General features: G+C 38.6%; 1 protein-coding gene across 3 annotated transcripts in view; it reads left to right on the forward strand.

The window, feature by feature from the left end:
• Nucleotides 1–471: 471 nt before the first annotated feature.
• MAP3K2 (mitogen-activated protein kinase kinase kinase 2) overlaps nt 472–19,085 on the forward strand; it is an 88,610-nt gene continuing 69,996 nt past the window's right edge. For 2 of the 3 annotated variants that reach the window (XM_046658056.1, XM_046658058.1), the window contains exon 1: nt 472–599. The gene's annotated coding sequence lies outside the window, so the exon portion shown is untranslated. Of the gene's footprint in view, nt 600–665; nt 1,199–19,085 lie in introns of those variants that run through there. The other variant, XM_046658057.1, reaches the window with a different exon arrangement.

Genomic DNA, 19,085 nt, shown 5'->3' on the forward strand with positions numbered 1-19,085 from the left:
TGCTCCAGGCCGGGCGCGCGCCCGCGGCGGGTTCGCCCCCGGCGGGCGGAGGGCTGCGCGCGCTCGAGGGGGCCGGCCGTGACGTGCGTCGCTCTACGCTCGACGTCACGGGTCGGTGTGTAGTGGCGGCCGGGCTGCCCTCAGCGGCGGCGCCTGAGGAGGGCGGTGCGGCCGCTGGGTGCGGCGTTCGGGGGTCGCGCGGCCCGCGGCGGCGACGACGACGAGGACGACGACCGGGAGGCCCGGCACCCTAGCCGCGGAGTCGCCGCCCCAGCTCCTTCTCCGGCCTCCGGCGGCGCCCGGCCTGCGGCTTCCTCCTTTCCTGCCCAGCTTCCCGCGGGCCTCGGGCCGCGGCGGCAAGAAGCACCGGCCGGCTGCGACGGTCCGCGCCCGCCCCCGCCCGGCCCGGGCTGCATGTGAAGGAGGGACGGGCCTGACCCGCGGCCCGCGCCTGACTGCTCGCGCGCCCCTCCGGCCCCGGGCCGCGGCCTCCCCCGCCCGGGGGGCGCGGTGACAGGCCGCGCGGGGGCGGAGGGGCGGGCTCCAGGCGGCGGCCCCTCCTCGGGCCTGCGGCTGCCGACGTCCCCGCGGAGCGGCCGGTACGTGCCCGTGTAGGGGGCGGGGGTGGGAGCGGGAGTTGCGCGAGGGGGTTGCCCTGCTCCGGGTGGGCGGGCCTCGGGCCCCCTGCGTCCGGTCCTGAAGGCCGGTCTGAGCGAAGTGGACGGACTGCTGGGCCGGTGGCTGTCAGACGCGCTCTCGGCAGGGCTTTTCGCGGGGGGACTGCTGCTGGTCCCTGGGAGACCAGGGCTCTTACCTGCTGTAAGCGAACGGGGCTCGTCTGTGCGCGGCCGCGGCGTGGTCGTCTGTTGGTGAGGGTGATTCCCTCCTTTCTGTGCGGAACGCTTAGCTAGCGCTTTCCGCTTACTGCGCGCCGGGCGGGGGTCGTGCATTGTGTCGCTTCGTCTTAGCCCGATGAGGCAGGTGGGTACGGGCCTCCCCATTTTACAGATGAAAAAACGAGGCTCAGAGAAATTAAGGAACTTGCCCAAGGTCATGCAGCTGGTAATCTGAGAGGCCTTGATTTGAATGTGATGTCTTTTCTGTAGGACTGTATTTCTGCATCTTGCAAAAATAAATATTTGAGGAAAATGAGGATGGATGCAGAGTTTCTTCCTGGGAGTAAATTCTAAATTCATAGGTAGATATAATTTACTTGCCTCTGTTTTTTTTCAATTACTTTTAAAAGATGGTTCCTGGCACCTTTTCCTATTTTGCAGTAGGACTGAACAGAAAAATTTCCCCTCTTATCACAAAGAAATATATTTGATAACACTGCGTATTTCTTGAAAAGTTTCAATTTTACTTGTGCAGTTTGTTCTTAATGCATACAGGGAACTCGCAGTTGGGTTATTTGCTTGAGATTTCCTTATTGCAAAATTTGTTGCTGGATTATGTGGCAATGGCAACACACTTAGTAATTTGTGCGTTGTGTTATGCAATATTTCTGAGTTGTGTCAAAATTTAATGTGTACAATATTGTGTGTGATTACAATATTAATGTGATTTTTTTTCTTCCAGTTGTGTGTAGCAACTAATCAGTGTTTATAAACTAACCGACAATTGTCATTTTAGCATTGGCGTGTACTGTTTCTTTGATTATGGTTAATGAAAAAGTAGAGAGCCTTTACTTTTCTCTTTACAAAAGAAATTGTTGATAAATTCCTTTGAGTAATTGTATGCATTGTTGCAAATGTTTAAGAAATCTGTTGGTGACCAATTACTCTATAATTTTCTCTGGTATATTATCAGGTTTAAGGAAATTTGTAGTTGAATGTCTTTGTAATGGCTGTAGATAGAAGGTCAAATTATAGAGTTAACAAGTGGATAGGGCACAGATTTATTTGTTTGGTTAAAAATATAAACATATGTTGAGTCTTGAATTATGTTGAATATGATATCATTATAGAATGGTTATCTAGTCATGCTCTCCATGTGTCTCTTTTAAGAGAACTAGCTGTTAAGGGCTTAATCTTAAATAATTGCGTTATAGACTTAATCTTTTAAGCAGTGTTTTAGGTGGAGCTTTCATTCCTAGTTTATCTTATTGCTACCAAAAGGGTAAGCTATATTTAATAGATGCTGTATTAAGATGAAGTCATGTTTGCTTCTTTACAGTTCCCACAGCTTTGGTTTCAGGTTGACCTTTTTTCCTTGTAGAATTGGAAGTCTCTGGGCTCCCCCTCACCCCTGACTTTTTATTATGAAACAATTTCAAGCATATAGGAAATTGGTAATAGTGAGCATCCATATGATGACCCTCTAGATCCAACAACTGTTGACATCTTGCCATATTTCCTTTATCTGTAAATACGTGTATATTATTTTTGGCTAAACTAGTTGAAGCTAAGCTGTAGACATTTTGACACTTCACCCCTAAATAGGTCAGCATGCATCTCCAAAGGACATTTTCTTATATAGCCAAAATACCATTCTTGTTAAGTTTTTTAGTTAATATTTTCTTGTTGATAATTAGTTAATAGTTTCTTATTGATAATTCCTTAATGTAATCTAGCATCCATCCATATTTAAATCTCCCCATTTGTACCGAAAGGTCCTTTATGGCACTTTGCACCCAATCCCACCAAACCAGGATCCCATCAAGGTTTATTCCCTGCTTTTGGTTAAGTTCCTGATCTCTTCTAATCTAGAACACCCTCACCTCCCCCTTTTAAAATGACGTTGATATTTTTTAAGAGATCAGGCCAGTTGTCTTATAAAATAAGTCACATTCTCAATTGGTCTGAATTTTTCTCCTATGGTGTCATTTAGTGTGCTCCTCTGTTAACCCTTGTATTAGCTAACTGTGAACTAGGTTTAAAAGGTTGATTAGTTTCAAATTAAATATTTTGGGCAAGAATAACTGCTTAGTGATGCTGGTACTCCATATTGCTTCCCATCAGGAGACACATACTGTCAAGTCCCATTTTTTGTGACGCTGAGTTTGATCACTTGGTTATGGGGGTTAAGGTAAGGAATATTTTCCCCACTGCAATTAGCAGGTAATCTGTGGCATGATAAATTTGCACTGTGGTGCTAGCCTATTCTCTGATAATCTTTCACCAATAATCAGCATCTGTTGCTGATCCTTGTCAGGCTAACTTTTGAATTTCAGTGTTAATCTTTTGTTGGTCTATAGATAGAAACACAATCACAGGAATGTAAAATAGCCTATGCAGCTATATTAATCAGATTCTGATTTTGCAGATTTTTAAAATTTTTAGTTATGAATTCAAGGTATTTTCTTTTACGAATATAAGTAAACCTGGCTTGAGAAAAATAGGCAAAATTCAATGCCTGTCTTTTCCTGTACTCTCATTTAAGGCACGTGTTTAAGTTTTTCTTAGCCAATATTTGTTGCACAGGAATAATCAGAAATACAATAAGAGAAGAGTGGATTTACTAAAAAACATTTTGAGAAAGCTATTTTCTGGTGTCATACAAAGAGCCCTGGACTGTGAGTCAGAAGATGTAAATTCTAGTCCTAATTCTACCACTATGTGAAGTTCAAGAATTACAACTTTTTAAACTTCACTGCATGTTCTCATTTCATAATGATTAATTTAATATACATTTATGAATTTCTGATAAGGAGGCATGTTGGTTACGTTTAGAGGTGAATCTCATTTTAGTTAAGCTAGACAGAAATAAATCAAATATGTATAATACAAAATTGAATTTATTTCCCAAGTAACTATCTGACACTTAGTTGGTGATTGTTTTATACAAGGGTTCATAGTAGAATTTACTTAAGTAACACCTTCTCATTCATTAAAAATACGATTTAATTCATGGAATAGTTTACATGAAGTTTTTCCATACGTCTCCTTTGTAAGTCAAGATGGACTGTATATATGGAAATAAAAAAGCTTTTTCCTTATTCTCGAGTGTTGTGTGAGGTATATCTCTGTATCTGCTTACACACACACACACACATTTATATGAATCTTGTCTGTGTAATTTTGTCTTTTGTCTTGAATATCCCTGAGATTTATTGGAAATGTTGGTTGACTGCATTTCTCATGGTGGTTAATCACATATTTGTTTTGTAACATCTCTTGTATTGTTGCCTTTATTGTTACTTAACTCTTAGATTGTGCTTAATTTTTTTGTTATACTTTGTCTTCCCAACTGATAGGATAGAATAAAATCTTGTTTTGAGTCCTTCCTGTAAGTAGCACAGTGCCATTCTTATAAGTTCTCAAGAGTGCTTTGCTTGATAGTCATAGTACCATAAATTTAAAAAGCATTCTGTGGTTTATAAACTTCAGCAGTTTTTGTAAAGGTAATGTTTCCCCCTATTTCTGCAGTAGTCATTTACTGTTGACTTTAATAATTAAATAATGACAAATTAAAAGAACAATTTAAGATGTGACTGTATCGTTATTCTTTTGATAATTCCCAAATTAGGCCCCCTCTTTGCCACTACCTCAGGCAGGATGTTCCACAAGCACTGTGCACCTGCCTCTACCATAGTACCTACTGCATTGTCCTATAATGATGTCAGTGTCTTCCATTAGGAAGTTAGCTCTTCAAGGACAGCGGCAGTGTTTTGTGATTTTGGTGCCCCGACACCTAGCACAATGCCTGGAGCCAAATATTTATTAAGTGAACAGAGAGTTGACAGAAGGGACCTCCTTTTACAGTGTTCTAAGATTCTTGAAAGGTGATGCCTACCAAGTTACTGATGATTTACAAAATTTTTCTTCTGAATTTACTGGTTGAGTTTTCTTTATTCTTTCTTCCGGTATTATTTATTTTATTTTATTTTGCACACTTAAGCAATTTCTCTATTCTAGGCACTGCTTAAGTAGTACTTTGAAGATATTCATTTAATTCCTATTAACAGCCCAATGAATTAGTTACTATTGTTATACCTATATTACAGATGAGGCAACTGAAGCACAAAGACAATAAATACCTTGGCCATGTTCACACTCGTGCATGGTAGAGCTGGGACAGAATGCAGGCAGTCTGGCTTCAGAATCTGTACTCCTAACGACTGCACCCTGCCACCTCTCTGCTTCATCAGGGCAACCAGAAACTTGGATATGCTTTACCAAAGTAATATCATCATCATTCATGGAGTACCGACTATGTCCCAGGGTGGGGAGGGCACTTCCAGCAGGCCCTGAAGAGGAGGCAACAGTTGAACTCAATTAGCAAACCCTATACATTAACTGATTGTGTTTATAATGTTTATTGAAAAAAACATAGAAAAGATACAGAAGAAAATAAAAGTAGTAAGCAGTTAAAAGTATGAACTTAGGAGTCAGAGCTGAATGTGAGTCCCAGCTCTCCTGTTTAACCTCTCTAAGCCTCGTTTTCCTTATCTATAAAATAGAGATATTAGTACCTAACACAGATATGTTGTTAGGTTTAAATGAGATATGTTTAGTGTAGTGCCTAGTGTGTAATGTGTTCAAAAAACATTATCAGTTATTGTAAAATCTCCCATAGTCCACACAGTTCACGTCTATTTTGATGTACATGGAAGCCCTCTTATTTAATGTAATTAGATGGTGTTCAGTTTAATTAAAAAAATTAATATGAGAGGAATAAAAATAGCATGTTTTTATCTTAAATTATTTTGTTTAAAAAAACATGGAGGTGTAAAGCAGTCTGAGTACGTAATCCATCTAGAGTTGTATCATTTTTCCCCTAGTCTTTTACAGTTTACTCACCTATACCTACTTTAATAACAATTTATTTGGTAACTACTTTAATAACAATTTTTTTGGTAACTAGTCTTTGAGTCTAAACATTGAACTTCATTTTCATAGAAATAACAACTCGTTTCACATAATTTCATAGGTTTATGTACTATTAAACTATGTAATTATTTTAACAAGTGTATAAACATATCTAGTTCTTGGTAAGTTGATGGGAGCAGAAATGCACTGGTTTGGTAAAAAATAAGCTTAACTAGTGGTGAATGTTCAGCAGTTTATCAAGACTCTAAAGAGAGAATGGAGAGTGCTGGTTAATTTGCCAAATTTGTTAAGGAATTTGGATAAGAAAATATTGTTTCCTTGCCTTCTATCTCTGAGTATATGGATTTATGTATTATACAAATATTTAAACAAAGGATTCAAAGCTACATAGTCATAATATCTCAATTTTATTTCAGCTCCTTCAGGTTTTTTTTCCATTTGTGTCCACCTCCTGCCCCCCCCCCCCCTTTTTTTCTTTTAATACTCTGGTTCCTTGGCAATGTGTATAGTTTTTAGATTAGATCTCATTCTCCATCTTCCATATTTGTCATCGTCTATCAATATTGTCATCTCTTTGTTATTTTATTTTGCATTCTAGGAGAGATTCTTGGGTTTGACCTCCATAGCCACGTCGAAAATTCTGTTCTTTATACCCTCCAATATGTATTAAAAAATATTTTCCATCTCATGGGTATTTTATTTCTGCATTTAATCTCTATTATCTTGGCAATCCTTGATCTTGCTGATTTCCTTTTTCCTCTAATCCTTATTTCGCATCTCAGTCTGGTCTCTCCTTTGGCTTCTGTTTTTGCTTTATAAAGGCATGTCTTCTGGCATTGAGGCTACCATACAATTTTCTATAAATTTCAAAATGTATCTTGGAAGGAAGGAGAAGTAATATTTGAGCATCTCTTATGTGCCAGAAACTTGACACATTAATTTCGTAGTAATTATGGTAGATTATATTATCCTCACTTTACAGGTGAGGGAACAGGCTCAGAGGTGTTAAGAATCTTGCTCAAATCACAGAGTAGACTTGGGGATTTTTTATGGCTCTTCTAGTTAGAGCAAGGGTTTGCTAGCCTTCTCTTTTGCCTCCACATTGCTTACATACTGTCATTGTATATAGCACTCTCTATGGAACTGTGTGTATTAGAATCTTCCTGGGGTAGGGCCAACATGATTAAAGAAAATATATACTCAATTTCAGATATTATTCTCACCTCTCATCCTTTATAATCGCTAAGTGAAAGAGTTCTGAAAAATACTTGGTTAACTTGCATGATTTTATGTGTACACTAGTGCCCCCCTTATCCTTGGTTTCAGTTACCCACGGTTAACTACAGTTTGAAAATATTAAATGGAAAATTCCAGAAATAAACAATTCATAAGTTTTAAATTGCGAGCCGTTTTGAGTAGCATGGTGAAATCTCGTGCCATCCCATCCCAGATGTGAATCATGCCTTTGTCCAGTGTATCCATGCCATATATGCTAACCCACCTATTACTGAGTAGGCATCTTGGTTGTCAGATCAACTGTCATGGTATTGCAGTGCTTGTGTTCAGGTAACCCTTATTTTACCTAATGGCCCCAAAGCACAAGAGTGGTGATGCTGGCAATTCAGATATGCCAAAGAGAAGCTGTAAAGTGGTTCCTTTAAGTGAAAAGGTGAAAGATCTCGACTTAATAAGGAGAGGAAAAAAATCGTATGCTGAGGTTGCTGAGATCTGTGGTAAGAATGAGTCGTCTATCCATGAAATTGTACCTTGGCTTTGTATCCTGCAACTTTGCTGTAGTTGTCAATTATTTCTAATAGTTTTCCGACGCATTCTTTAGGGTTTTCTGTATGTAAAATCATGTTGTCTGCAAAGAGCAAGAGTCTCACGTCTTCAGTGCGTATTTGGATTCCTTTCATTTCTTTTTCCTGCCTAATTGCTCTGGCCAAAACCTCTAGTACCACATTGAATAAGAGGCTTGATTATGTTGAGGTATTTTCCTTCTATACCCATTTTATTGAGAGTTTTCATCATAAATGGATGTTGGATCTTGTCAAATGCTTTCTCTGCATCTGGGGAGATGATCATGTGGTTTTTAAATTCCTCCTTTTGTTAACATGGTGTGTCATATTGACTGATTTGCAGATGTTGAACCATCCCCGTGTCCCTGGTATGAATCTCACTTGATCATGGTGTATGATCTTTTTAATTTATTGCTGTATTGGGTTTGCCAAAATTTTGTTGAGGATTTTTGCATCTATGCTCATCAGCAATATTGTCCTGTAGTTTTCCTTCTTTGTGTTGTCCTTGTCTGGTTTTGGGATCCGGGTGGTGTTGGCCTCGTAGAATGTGTTAGGAAGTGTTCCATCTTCCTCAATTTTTTGGAATAGTTTGAGAAGAATAGGTAATAAATTATCTCTGAATGTCTGGTAGAATTCTCCTGAGAAGCCATCTGGTCCTGGACTTTTATTTTTGGGGAGGTTTTTTATTACTATTTCAATCTCTTTACTTGTGATTGATCTATTCAAATTCTCTGTTTATTGTTGATTCAGTTTTGGGAGGTTGTAAGAATCTAAGAATTTATCCATTTCTTCTAGATTATCCAGTTTGTTGGCGTATAGTTTTTTATAATATTCTCTTATAATCTTTGGTATTTCTGTGGTATCCGTTGTAATTTCTCCTCTTTCATTTCTAATTTTATTTATTTGAGCCTTCTCTCTTTTTTCTTAGTGAGTCTGGCTAGGGGTTTGTCAGTTTTGTTTATCCTCTCAAAGAGTCAGCTCCTTGTTTCATTGACCCTTTTTGCAGTCTTTTTTGTTTCAATTTCATTTATTTCTGTTCCAATTTTTATTATTTCCCTCCTTCTGCTGAGTGTGGGCTTTGTTTGTTGTTGTTCTTCTAATTCTGTTAGGTGTAGTTTAAGATTGTTTGAGCTTTTTCTTGTTTTGTTGTTTTTCTCATTCTGTTAGGTGTAGTTCAAGATAATTTATTTGAGCTTGTTCTTGTTTGTTAACGTGGGCTTGTATTGCTAAAAATTTCCCACTTAGGATCACTTTTGCTGCATCCCATAAGAGTTAGTATAGTGTGTTCTCATTCTCCTTTGCCTCTAAATATTTTTTGATTTCTCCCTTTATTTCTTTGACAACCCATTGGTTGTTCAGTATATCCGTGAAATTGTGAAGAAGGAAAAAGAAATTCGTGTTTCCTATTGGACCTCAAATACATATGTATAGGAAAAAACATAACATACATGGGGTTTGATCCTATTTGTGGTTTCTGGCATCCATTAGGGGTCTTAGAATGTATCTCCTTTGGATAAGGAGAGACTATTGTATTATATACACTTTTCAGTGGGATGAAAATAAATTGGTTTATTTTAAATAAATGATATGAGAAGTGTGTTTATTTTTCTGGTATCTAAGAAAGGTAATATGAAAGAGTTTAATGTACTTGATCAGAGAGTTGATGAAATTTCTTGAAATAAATATGATGAACATTAGGGATTTTCAGTGTGACTTTTTTAAAATTAAATTTTAGACTGTATCATTCTGAATAGGCTATGAACAATAACCCCCAAATCTCAGTGGCTTAAAATAACAAAGCTTTATTTTTTGCTCCTGCTGTGTGTTCATTGAGCATTGGTTGGGGGACTTCCACTCAACATGTGTCAATGAGTAAGAGGCATAAACTGCGAAAGAGACAAAAAGTTTATTTGAGACACAAATTTAAGTAGAAACTCAGATGTGCTCTGAGGAAGACAAAGGGTGCATGGGTTTATAAAGGCAAAGGACACAGGCCTATGAAGATTTACGTTGAACAGCTAATGATCGGTTCTGCCATGAGGTGAGCTGACTCGCCAGCTTGTAGTTGGTGCTTGGGTTGTATCTAGGCAGATTGTCCATTCGTGGAATGAGGATGTGTTTCAAGATGTGAGCTCTGCTGTCAGGTAAAGTTCACAAGTTCATTTAATATCTGGTGGTGGACATGGTATGTGTACGTAAGCCTCACTTTCTTAATGGCCTCCCAGCTCCATTTTAGAAGCCTTGACATATGTTACTCTATTTTGTTATCGTCATCCACATTTGTCGTCCTTACTTCGGGTCCAGCTTTGCATCCTCCATTTGGAACCTCACTGTCAGTAACATTACTGGTTGCCAGATGTAAAGAAAAAGACACACCATGTTTTTTCCTTTATCTTATACTCAATACTTCTGACGCTTCTGGTCACCAAATATGTGTGTGTGTAGTTTTCCATGCACCAGGCGATTCTGTGATACCAGCAGGGTGTGCTACAATTTAACTTGATTCTGACACTACCTGGAGATTGTGTCTGATCACACAGGTTAAGGGCTCAGTCCCACAAGACTGCCCTCCTCTTCAGACCCAGTTGGAAGGCCAGGTAGTAACCTGTGCTTCTGACCGACTGGCTATAAATCAGAGGTTCCCATCACTCCCGCCCCCGCTTGGCTTCAATTAATTTGCTCGAATGGCTCACAGAATTCAGGAAAACAGTTGCTAGATGACCAGTTTATTAAAAAGGACATAATTTAGGAACAGCCAGATGGAAGAGATACATAGGGCAAAGTATGGGGAAATGGGGGCAGATTTTCCATGCTCTCTCCAAGTGTGCCACTCTCCTGATGTGCCACTCTCTCAACCCCTCCAGGTGTCTGCCAACCCAGAAGCTCTCTGGACCCAGTCCTTTTGGGCTTCTAAGAGAGGCTTCATTACCTTAGTATGATTGATTAAATTATTGGCCATTGGTGGTTGAACTTAATCTCTAGTCCCTCCTCCTTCCCAGAGGCCAAGGGATGGGGCTGACAGTTCCAACCTCTAAGCATATGATTGGTTCCCCCTGGCAACCAGCCTCCATCACTGGGTGCTTTTCACAAGTCATGCCATTAACTTAAACTCAGGTGTGGTTTAAAGGAATTTGCTGTGGATGTCAAAAAACACCTACATTGTTCTTACCACTTAGGAAATTCCAAGGGTTTTAGGAGCTCTGTGCCAGAAATGGGGATGAAGACCAAATATATATTTATTATAAATCACAGTATCACACCAGGACAGAGGGAAAATAGAACTTGTCAAAGCATATGCTGGCTTTTAAAGCTTTAACTTGGAAGAAACATTCACTTCTTCACCCACAGGTATTGGCCTAAAGAAGTCTTGTGGCTGTACCTGAGTTGAACAGTGAGCTAAGTTCAGCATTTTCATATGCCCAGAAGGAGAAAATCAAGAATTTGTGAAGAGTCCTACCACACAGGCAATGCTATGGAAAAGGTTTTGAAAATTATTTTTGAAAATTAATTAATAGGAGCCAGTGGGGAAAATATGTAGATATCAGCTTAGCCTAACGAAAACATGACAAAAGCAACAGTTGGCAAAAAATTTTAAGAAATTCCAAGTTGGATGCATAGGATACCATGCACAGAATTCGGGGAAATGGAGTGCAAAGTGGTCAGAGGGGCAATTAAGTTAATTGGAGAAGCTTTCCTGAATAAGTTGTTTTGAGATGGATGTTAGGAGTAAGAATTCCTAAAGAGGAGAGAGAGGTGGGCATTCAGGGGATACACAGGAGCCAAGGCTCAGGAACTGGGATCTGTAAAGTCCCTTGGGAAAGCAAGAAGGTTAGATGGACTGAAACACATGTGTGCCGTGTTATGTTGTGGTCATAAGGAGAGTCAAATTTGAGATTTGTTTATTTAGGTACTTGTTAATGGGCTAGTGATGTACAAAGTGCTTTTAGGTGCTGTAGAAGATATAAAGATAGGTAGGTAATGTTTCCTGCCTTCCAGGAGCTTCCTGTATAATGAAGACACAGCCAGGCACACATGTAATGTTGTTACAAAGCATGTAGATGAAAGAGGTTATGGAAATTGATTTGATGAAAATTGGCTAGCCTTAAAGGTTTTATTTTGAGGTTTGAGGTTCTGGCAATATATACTAACTTGGGTGTTCTGATTAAGAAGTACTGTGTTTGGGCTGGCCTGGTGGCGTAGTGGTTAAGTTCATGCGCTCTGCTTCGGCGGCCCCGGGGTTCACAGATTTGGATCTCAGGAGTGGACCTAACACCGCTTGGCTGTGTCCCACATAAAATAGAAGAAAATTGGCACAGATGTTAGCTCAGGGCCAATCTTCCTCACACACAAAAGAAGAAGTACTATGTTTGATCTTATTTGGGAGTTTTGATTTATATGATAAGCAACAGAAAGTGTGCAGTCCTACCAGCAGAATGAGTGTGCTCAATATGATCCTATTTTGACTATAACCCTGGTCATGATTTTATTATATCAATATTAAAGTATAACTATAGTTTGACATTTTGTCATTTTTAAAATCCAGGGGATTAGTGAGGGGAGCATATTGGTACACAGTAGGCATGCGTTAAATGTTGGTTGAATAAATAAACACATGAGAGGCAATGTAATGTAGAATGTAAAAGTAGATTCTGAACAAGATTATGTGGGTTCCAATGCTGAACTTAATAAATGATAGCTCTTATTATATTTTTTGTGTTCACTATGCACTCGTATTGTTCTCAGTGCTTTACAAATAATATTTCATTTAAATCTTGTAATAATCATTTAAAGTGGGTACAGTTACTGTCCCCATTTTACAGATGAGGAAATGGGCACTGAGAGCCATTGTTATCATTATTGTCAGTGAATGTGGAGTAATGTTTTCGGTAAACCAGTTATGAGTTTTTTCTTTCCAGTGCCTGATAGAAATATTAGAGAGTGATGATCAGGGTATGAAGACCATATTTATATCAGCCTACAGTGATTTGAGAGTTTTAAAAAAAGCCTAAATTTGTTGAGTATTGATTTAAGAGCTGCGCCCTTCTCCTTTAAGATAAGTTAATAGGATGTAGAAAAGAATTAAGATTTATAGGCATTTAAAACAAATTCCCCAGCTTCCTCAGTTATGGATTAAGAACTGAGAGGAAAAAAACACAAAACTAAATAGATCAACTTAATTTTTTTGTGTTTATTTATTTATTGAGATCATAATAGTTTATAACATTGTGAAGTTTCACTTGTACATTATTTGTCAATCACCATATAAATGGTCCCGTTCACCCCCTTTCCCCTGGTAACCACTGAACTGTTCTCTTTGTCCATTTGTTTGTTTATCTTCCACATATGAGTGAAATCATGTGGTGCTTGTCTTTGTCTGGCTTGTTTTGCTTAACATAATACGCTCAAGGTCCATCCATGTTGTTGCAAATGGGACGATTTTGTCCTTTTTTTAAGACTGAGTAGTATTCTATTGTGTGTGTGTGTGTGTGTATATATATATATATATATATATATATATATATATACACACCACATCTTCTTTATCTAGTCATCAGTCGATGGGCACTTGGGTTGCTTCCACGTCTTGGCTACTGTGAATAATGCTGCAGTGAACATAGGGGAGCATAAGTCTCTTTGAATTGTTGATTTCATGTTCTTTGGATAGATACCCAGTAGTGGGATCACTGGGTCATATAGTATTTCTATTTTTAATTTTTTGAGGAATCTCCATACTGTTTTCCATAGTGGCTGCACCAGTTTGCATTCCCACCAGGAGTGTATGAGGGTTCCCTTTTCTCTGCATCCTCCCCAATGTTTGTTATTTTTTGTCTTGGTGGTTATAGCCATTCTAATGAGTGTAAGGTGATATCTTAGTGTAGTTTTGATTTGCATTTCCCTGATGATCAGTGATGATGAGCATCTTTTCATGTGCCTGTTAGCCATCTGTATATCTTCTTTGGAGAAATGTCTCTTCATATCCTCTGTCCATTTCTTGATTGGGTTGTTTGTTTTTGTTGTTGTTGAGTTGTGTGAGTTCTTTATATATTATGGAGATTAACCCCTTGTTGGATATATGATTTGTAAATATTTTCTCCCAATTGTTGAGTTATCTTTTCATTTTGATCCTGGTTTCCTTTGCCTTCTAGAAGCTCTTTAGTCTGATGGAGTCCCACTTGTTTATTTTTTCGTTTGTTTCCCTTGTCTGGGTAGATAAGGTATTTGCAAAGATTCTTTTAAGTCTGATGTCAAAGAGTGTACTGCCTACATTTTATTCCAGAAATTTTATGGTTTCAGGTCTTACCTTCAAGTCTTCTCTCATTTTGAGTCTATTTTTGTGTATGGGGAAAGATAATGGTCTACTTTCATTCTTTTGCATGTGGCTGTCCAGTTTTCCCAGCACCATTTATTGAAGAGATTTTCCTTTGTCCAGTGTATGTTCTTGGGGAGCACCTTTGTCAAAGATTAGCTGTCCATAGATGTGTGATTTTATTTCTGGGGTTTCAATTCTGTTCCATTGATCTGTGTGCCTGTTTTTGTACCATGCTGTTTTAATTGCTATGGCTTTGTAGTATTTTTTGAAGCCACGGATTGTGATGCTTCCAGCTTTGTTCTTTTTTCTCAGTATTACTTTAGCTATTTGGGATCTTTTGTTGCCCCACATGAATTTTAAGATTCTTTGTTCTATTTCTGTGAAGAATGTCATTGGGATTCTGACTGGGATTGCATTGAATCTGTAGATTGCTTTAGGTAATATGGACATTTTAACTATGTTTATTCTTCCAATCCATGTGCGTGGAATATCTTCCCATTTCTTTATGTCATCCTCAGTTTCTTTCAGTAGTGTTTTACGGTTTTCATTGAATAGGTCTTTTACTTCCTTGGTTAAATTTATCCCTAGATATTTTATTCTTTTTGTTGCGATTGTAAATGGGATTGTGTTCTTGAGTTCTCTTTCTGTTAGCCCGTTATTAGAGTATAGAAATGAAACTGATTTTTGTAAGTTGATTTTTGTACCCTGCAACATTGCTGTAATTGTCGATCATTTCCAATAGTTTTCTGATGGACTTTTTAGGGTTTTCTATAAATAAAATCATGTCCTGTGCAAAGAGTGAGAGTTTCACTTCTTCACTGCGTATTTGGATTACCTTTATTTCTTTTTCTTGCCTAATTGTTCTGGCCAAAACCTCCAGTACTGTGTTGAATAGGAGTGTTGAGAGTGGGCATCCTTGTCTTGTTCCTCTTCTCAGTGGGATGGCTTTCAATGTTTCCCCATTGAGTATGATGTTGGCTGTGGGTTTGTTATATATGGCCCTTATTATGTTGAGGGACTTTGCTTCTATACCCATTTTATTGAGACTTTTTGTCATAAGTGGATGTTGGATCTTGTCAAATGCTTTCTCTGTATCTATTGAGATGATCATGTGGTTTTTGTTCCTTGTTAATGTGGTGTATCACATTGATTGATTTGTGGATGTTGAACCATCCCTGCATCCCTTGTATAAAACCCACTTGATCATGGTGTATCATCTTTTTAATGTATTGCTGTATTGGGTTTGCCGAAATTTTGTTGAGGATTTTTGCATCTGTGCTCATCAGCAATATTGGGCTGTAATTTTCTGTCTTTGTTTTGTCCTTGTCTGGCTTTGGTATCAGGGTGGTGTTGGCTTCATAGAATGTGTTAGGAAGTGTTCCATCTTCCTTAATTTTTTTGAATAGTTTGAGAAGGATAGGTAATAAATCATCTTTGAATGTTTGGTAGAATTCTCAAGGGAAGCTGTCTGGTCCTGGACTTTTCTTTTTGGGGAGGTTTTTGATTATTGTTTCACTCTCTTTTCTTGTGATTGGTCTAGTCAGATTCTCTATTTCTTCTTGATTCAGTTTTGGGAGGTTCTAAGAGTCTAAGAATTTATTCACTGCTATATTGTCCAGTTTGTTGGTGTATAGTTTTTCATAGTATTCTCTTATAATCTTTTGTATTTTTGTGGTATGCGTTGTAATTTCTCCTCTTTCATTTCTAGTTTTATTTATTTGAAACTTCTCTCTTTTTTTCTTAGTGAGCCTGGCTAAGAGTTTGTTAATTTTACTTATCTTCTTAAAGAAGCAGCTCTTTGTTTCATTGGTGCTTTCTACTGTCTTTTTGTTTCAGTTTCATTTATTTCTGCTCTAATTTTTATTGTTTCCTTCCTTCTACTGACTTTGGGCTTTGTTTGTTCTTCTTTTTTGAATTCTGTTTGATGTAGTTTGAGACTCTTTATTTGGAATTTTTCTTGTTTTTTAAGATAAGCCTGTATTGCAGAGAATTTCCCCCTTAGGAGTGCTTTTACTGTATCCCATATGAGGTGGTATGGTGTGTTTTCATTTCCATTTGTTTCCTGATTTTTTTTTTTTATTTCTCCTTTAATTTCTTCAGTGATCTATTGGTTGTTCAGTATCATGTTGTTTAGTCTCCACATCTTTGTCCCTTTCCCAGCTTTTTTCTTGTAGTTTATTTCTAGTTTCATAGCATTATGGTTGGAAAAGATGCTTGGTATTATTTCAGTCTTCTTAAATTTATTGAAGTTTGCCTTGTTTTCCAACATATGGTCTATCCTTGAGAATGTTCCATGTGCACTTGAGAAGGATGTGTAATCTGCTGTTTTGGTTGGAGTACTCTGTATATATCTATTAAGTTCATCTGGTGTAGTTTTTGGTTTAATTCCACTATCTTCCGGTTGACTTTTTGTCTGGATGATCTATCTATTGGTGTAAGTGGGGTGTTGAGGTCCCCTACTATTATTGTAGTGTTGTGAATATCTCCTTTTAGATTTGTTAATAGTTGCTTTATGTACTTTGGTGCTCTCGTGTTGGGTGCATAGATATTTGTAAGTGTTATATCTTCTTGATGGAGTGTTCCTTTTATCATTATATACTGCCTTCTTTGTCTCTCTTTACCTCTGTTGTCTTGAAGTCTACTTTGTCTAAGTATGGCAACACCTGCTTTCTTTTGTTTGCCATTAAGTTGGAGTATCGCCTTCCATCTCTTCACTCTGAGTCTGTGTTTGTCTTTGCAGCTGAGATGTGTTTCCTGCAGGCAGCATATTGTTGGGTCTTGTTTTTCAATCCATCCTGCACTCTGTGTCTTTTGATTGGAGAATTCAATGTATTTATATTTAGAGTGATTATTGATAGATGAGGGCTGCCATTTTATCACTGGTTTTTGGTTCTTCTGCATTTCCTTTGTTTCTCATCCTGTGTATTTCAGACTACCAATTTGGTTAGGTAGTTTTATATGCTTGTTTTCTTAGTTTTCTCCTAATTTAAACATTTGTATCTCTCTTCTGATTATTTGTTTCGTGATTAGTACGAGGTTTGGATAAAAAAATGTAGATGAGATAGTCCGTTTTCTGATAACCTCTTATTTTCTTAGACTAAGGCATTTCCATCCCTTTCCTCTTCCCCTTCTAAGTGGTTCTTGTCACAACTTATTCCATCTTGTGTTGTGAGTTTGTGTTTCAAATGAGTATATTATATTTATTTTTGGTGTCTTCCTTCCCTTTATCTTTAATGTTATAATTAAGTGTTGGCTAACCTTTTCTTGTAGAGAGCTGCAATTTTATGATTTTGTCTACCTATTTATCTCCTTTCTGAAGGCTCTGTAACCCCTTTTTATTTTTTGTCAGGTATGAGGGCCTTCATGAGTATTTCTTGTGCAATGAACTCCCTTAGTTTTTATTTATCTGGGAAATCTTTTATTTCTCCATCAAATCTGAAGGATATTTTTGCTGGATAGAGTATTCTTGGCTGAAAGTTTTTGTCTTTCAGAATTTTGAATATGTCATTTCACTCTCTCCTAGCTTATAAGGTTTCTGCTGAGAAATCCACTGAAAGATTGATACAGGTTCCTTTGTAAGTTATTTTCTTTTGCGTTGCTGCCCTAAGTATTTTTCTTTGTCATTGACTTTTGCCAGCGTTACTGCTATATGCCTTGGAGAAGATCTTTTTACATTGATATAGTTAGGAGGTCTACTGGTTTCATTCACTTGTATTTCCAGCTCCTTCTCCAGGTTTGGGAAGTTCTTAGCTGTTATTTCTTTGAACAAGCTTTCTACTCCACTCTCCTTCTCTTTTCCTTCTGGAATACCTGTAATACTTATGTAGCATTTCCTAATTGAGTCAGATGTTTCTTGGAGAATTTCTTAATTTTTTTTTAGTTTTCCCTCCTCACCTGAAGCATTTCTGTGTTTCTGTGCTCCAGACTGCTTATTCGCTCCTGTATAAATCAGCTCTGTTATTCAGGGAGTCCACATTTTTCTTTGTCTCATCCATTGTGTTTTTCATTTCCAACAGTTCTGATTGGTTTGTCTTTACAGTTTCAATCTCTTTTGTCAAGATATTCCTGAATTCATTGAGCTGTCTTTCTGTATTGTAATTTGTTGAGGTTTTTATGACAGCTATTTTGAATTTTCTGTCATTTAGATTATAAATTTCTGTGCCTTCAGGATCGATTTCCTGGTGCTTGTCATGTTCCTTCTGGTCTGGAGAATTAATATATTTTTTCATATTGTTTCATGGTGTGAATTTGTGCTTTGGCATAGTGATAGTATGTGGTCAGAGCTTCCACCTACTTCCACTGGGTGGGGGTCAAGAGCTGTGTATTCTGAGCCTGCTGTGATCCATGGCTTGCTCACAGCTGCTGCTTCTCTGTCTGTGTGGATGCTCTGGCTGGCCGGCTGAGCTAGAGCACTGGGCCGGGGGAGAAGCACTTTCTTTTGCCTACTCAATCCCTGGGGTGTTCTCACTATGCCCTTGCTATCTGCTCCCCTGGGTGCTGGCTTGATGAAGTCACCCTGACAATAACTTCATCATCATCTTTGTGTGGGGCTTTCCCATGGGCTGTGAGGGAACTTGGAGAACAAAGATGTTTCCATTGAGGGCTTCCCCTCCCCCCTTTCCTCTCAGAGGTGTGCACAGTCCCAAGCCCAGGGTTGCTGCCATTGGGTGAGGGAGAGGAGATTCCCCTTACCTCCTTTCACTTCCTCTGGGCAGTTCAGCACCTCCACCTTCAGATGTATGACTTAATAGTTCTCTCAGACATCTTTTGTGTTGTGTGAGTGTTCTCTGTTGCTTTATGAATATCCTTTTCGTTATATCTTAGGCGGGAGAGTCTAAGGGGAGAGCTCACTCTGCCATGATGCTGACGTCACTCTCCTATATCAGCTTAATTTTAACAAACATTTACATAATTATCACTATATGTCAGGCATCTTTTAAGCAGTTTGTGACCACTTAGTTGTTTAATTCCCATGGCAATTCAGTGATGGTATTATATGAATATAAATCTTCATTTTACAGATAAGGAAACTAAGGCAAAAAGAGGTTGAGTCATCTACATAAGGTCACACAACTAGTGAGTGGCAGATGCAGATTTCAGACCCAGGCACTTTGGCTCCACAGTCCGAGCTCTTAACCACTATCCTTGCTCTTTTTGTTTTTGTGGGGAGCATGACCCGTTGAGAGGTAAAATGTGCATGAGTAT

Source organism: Equus quagga, chromosome 4 (assembly GCF_021613505.1).
Source record: "Equus quagga isolate Etosha38 chromosome 4, UCLA_HA_Equagga_1.0, whole genome shotgun sequence".
In the NCBI taxonomy this organism is placed as follows: Eukaryota; Metazoa; Chordata; class Mammalia; order Perissodactyla; family Equidae; genus Equus; species Equus quagga.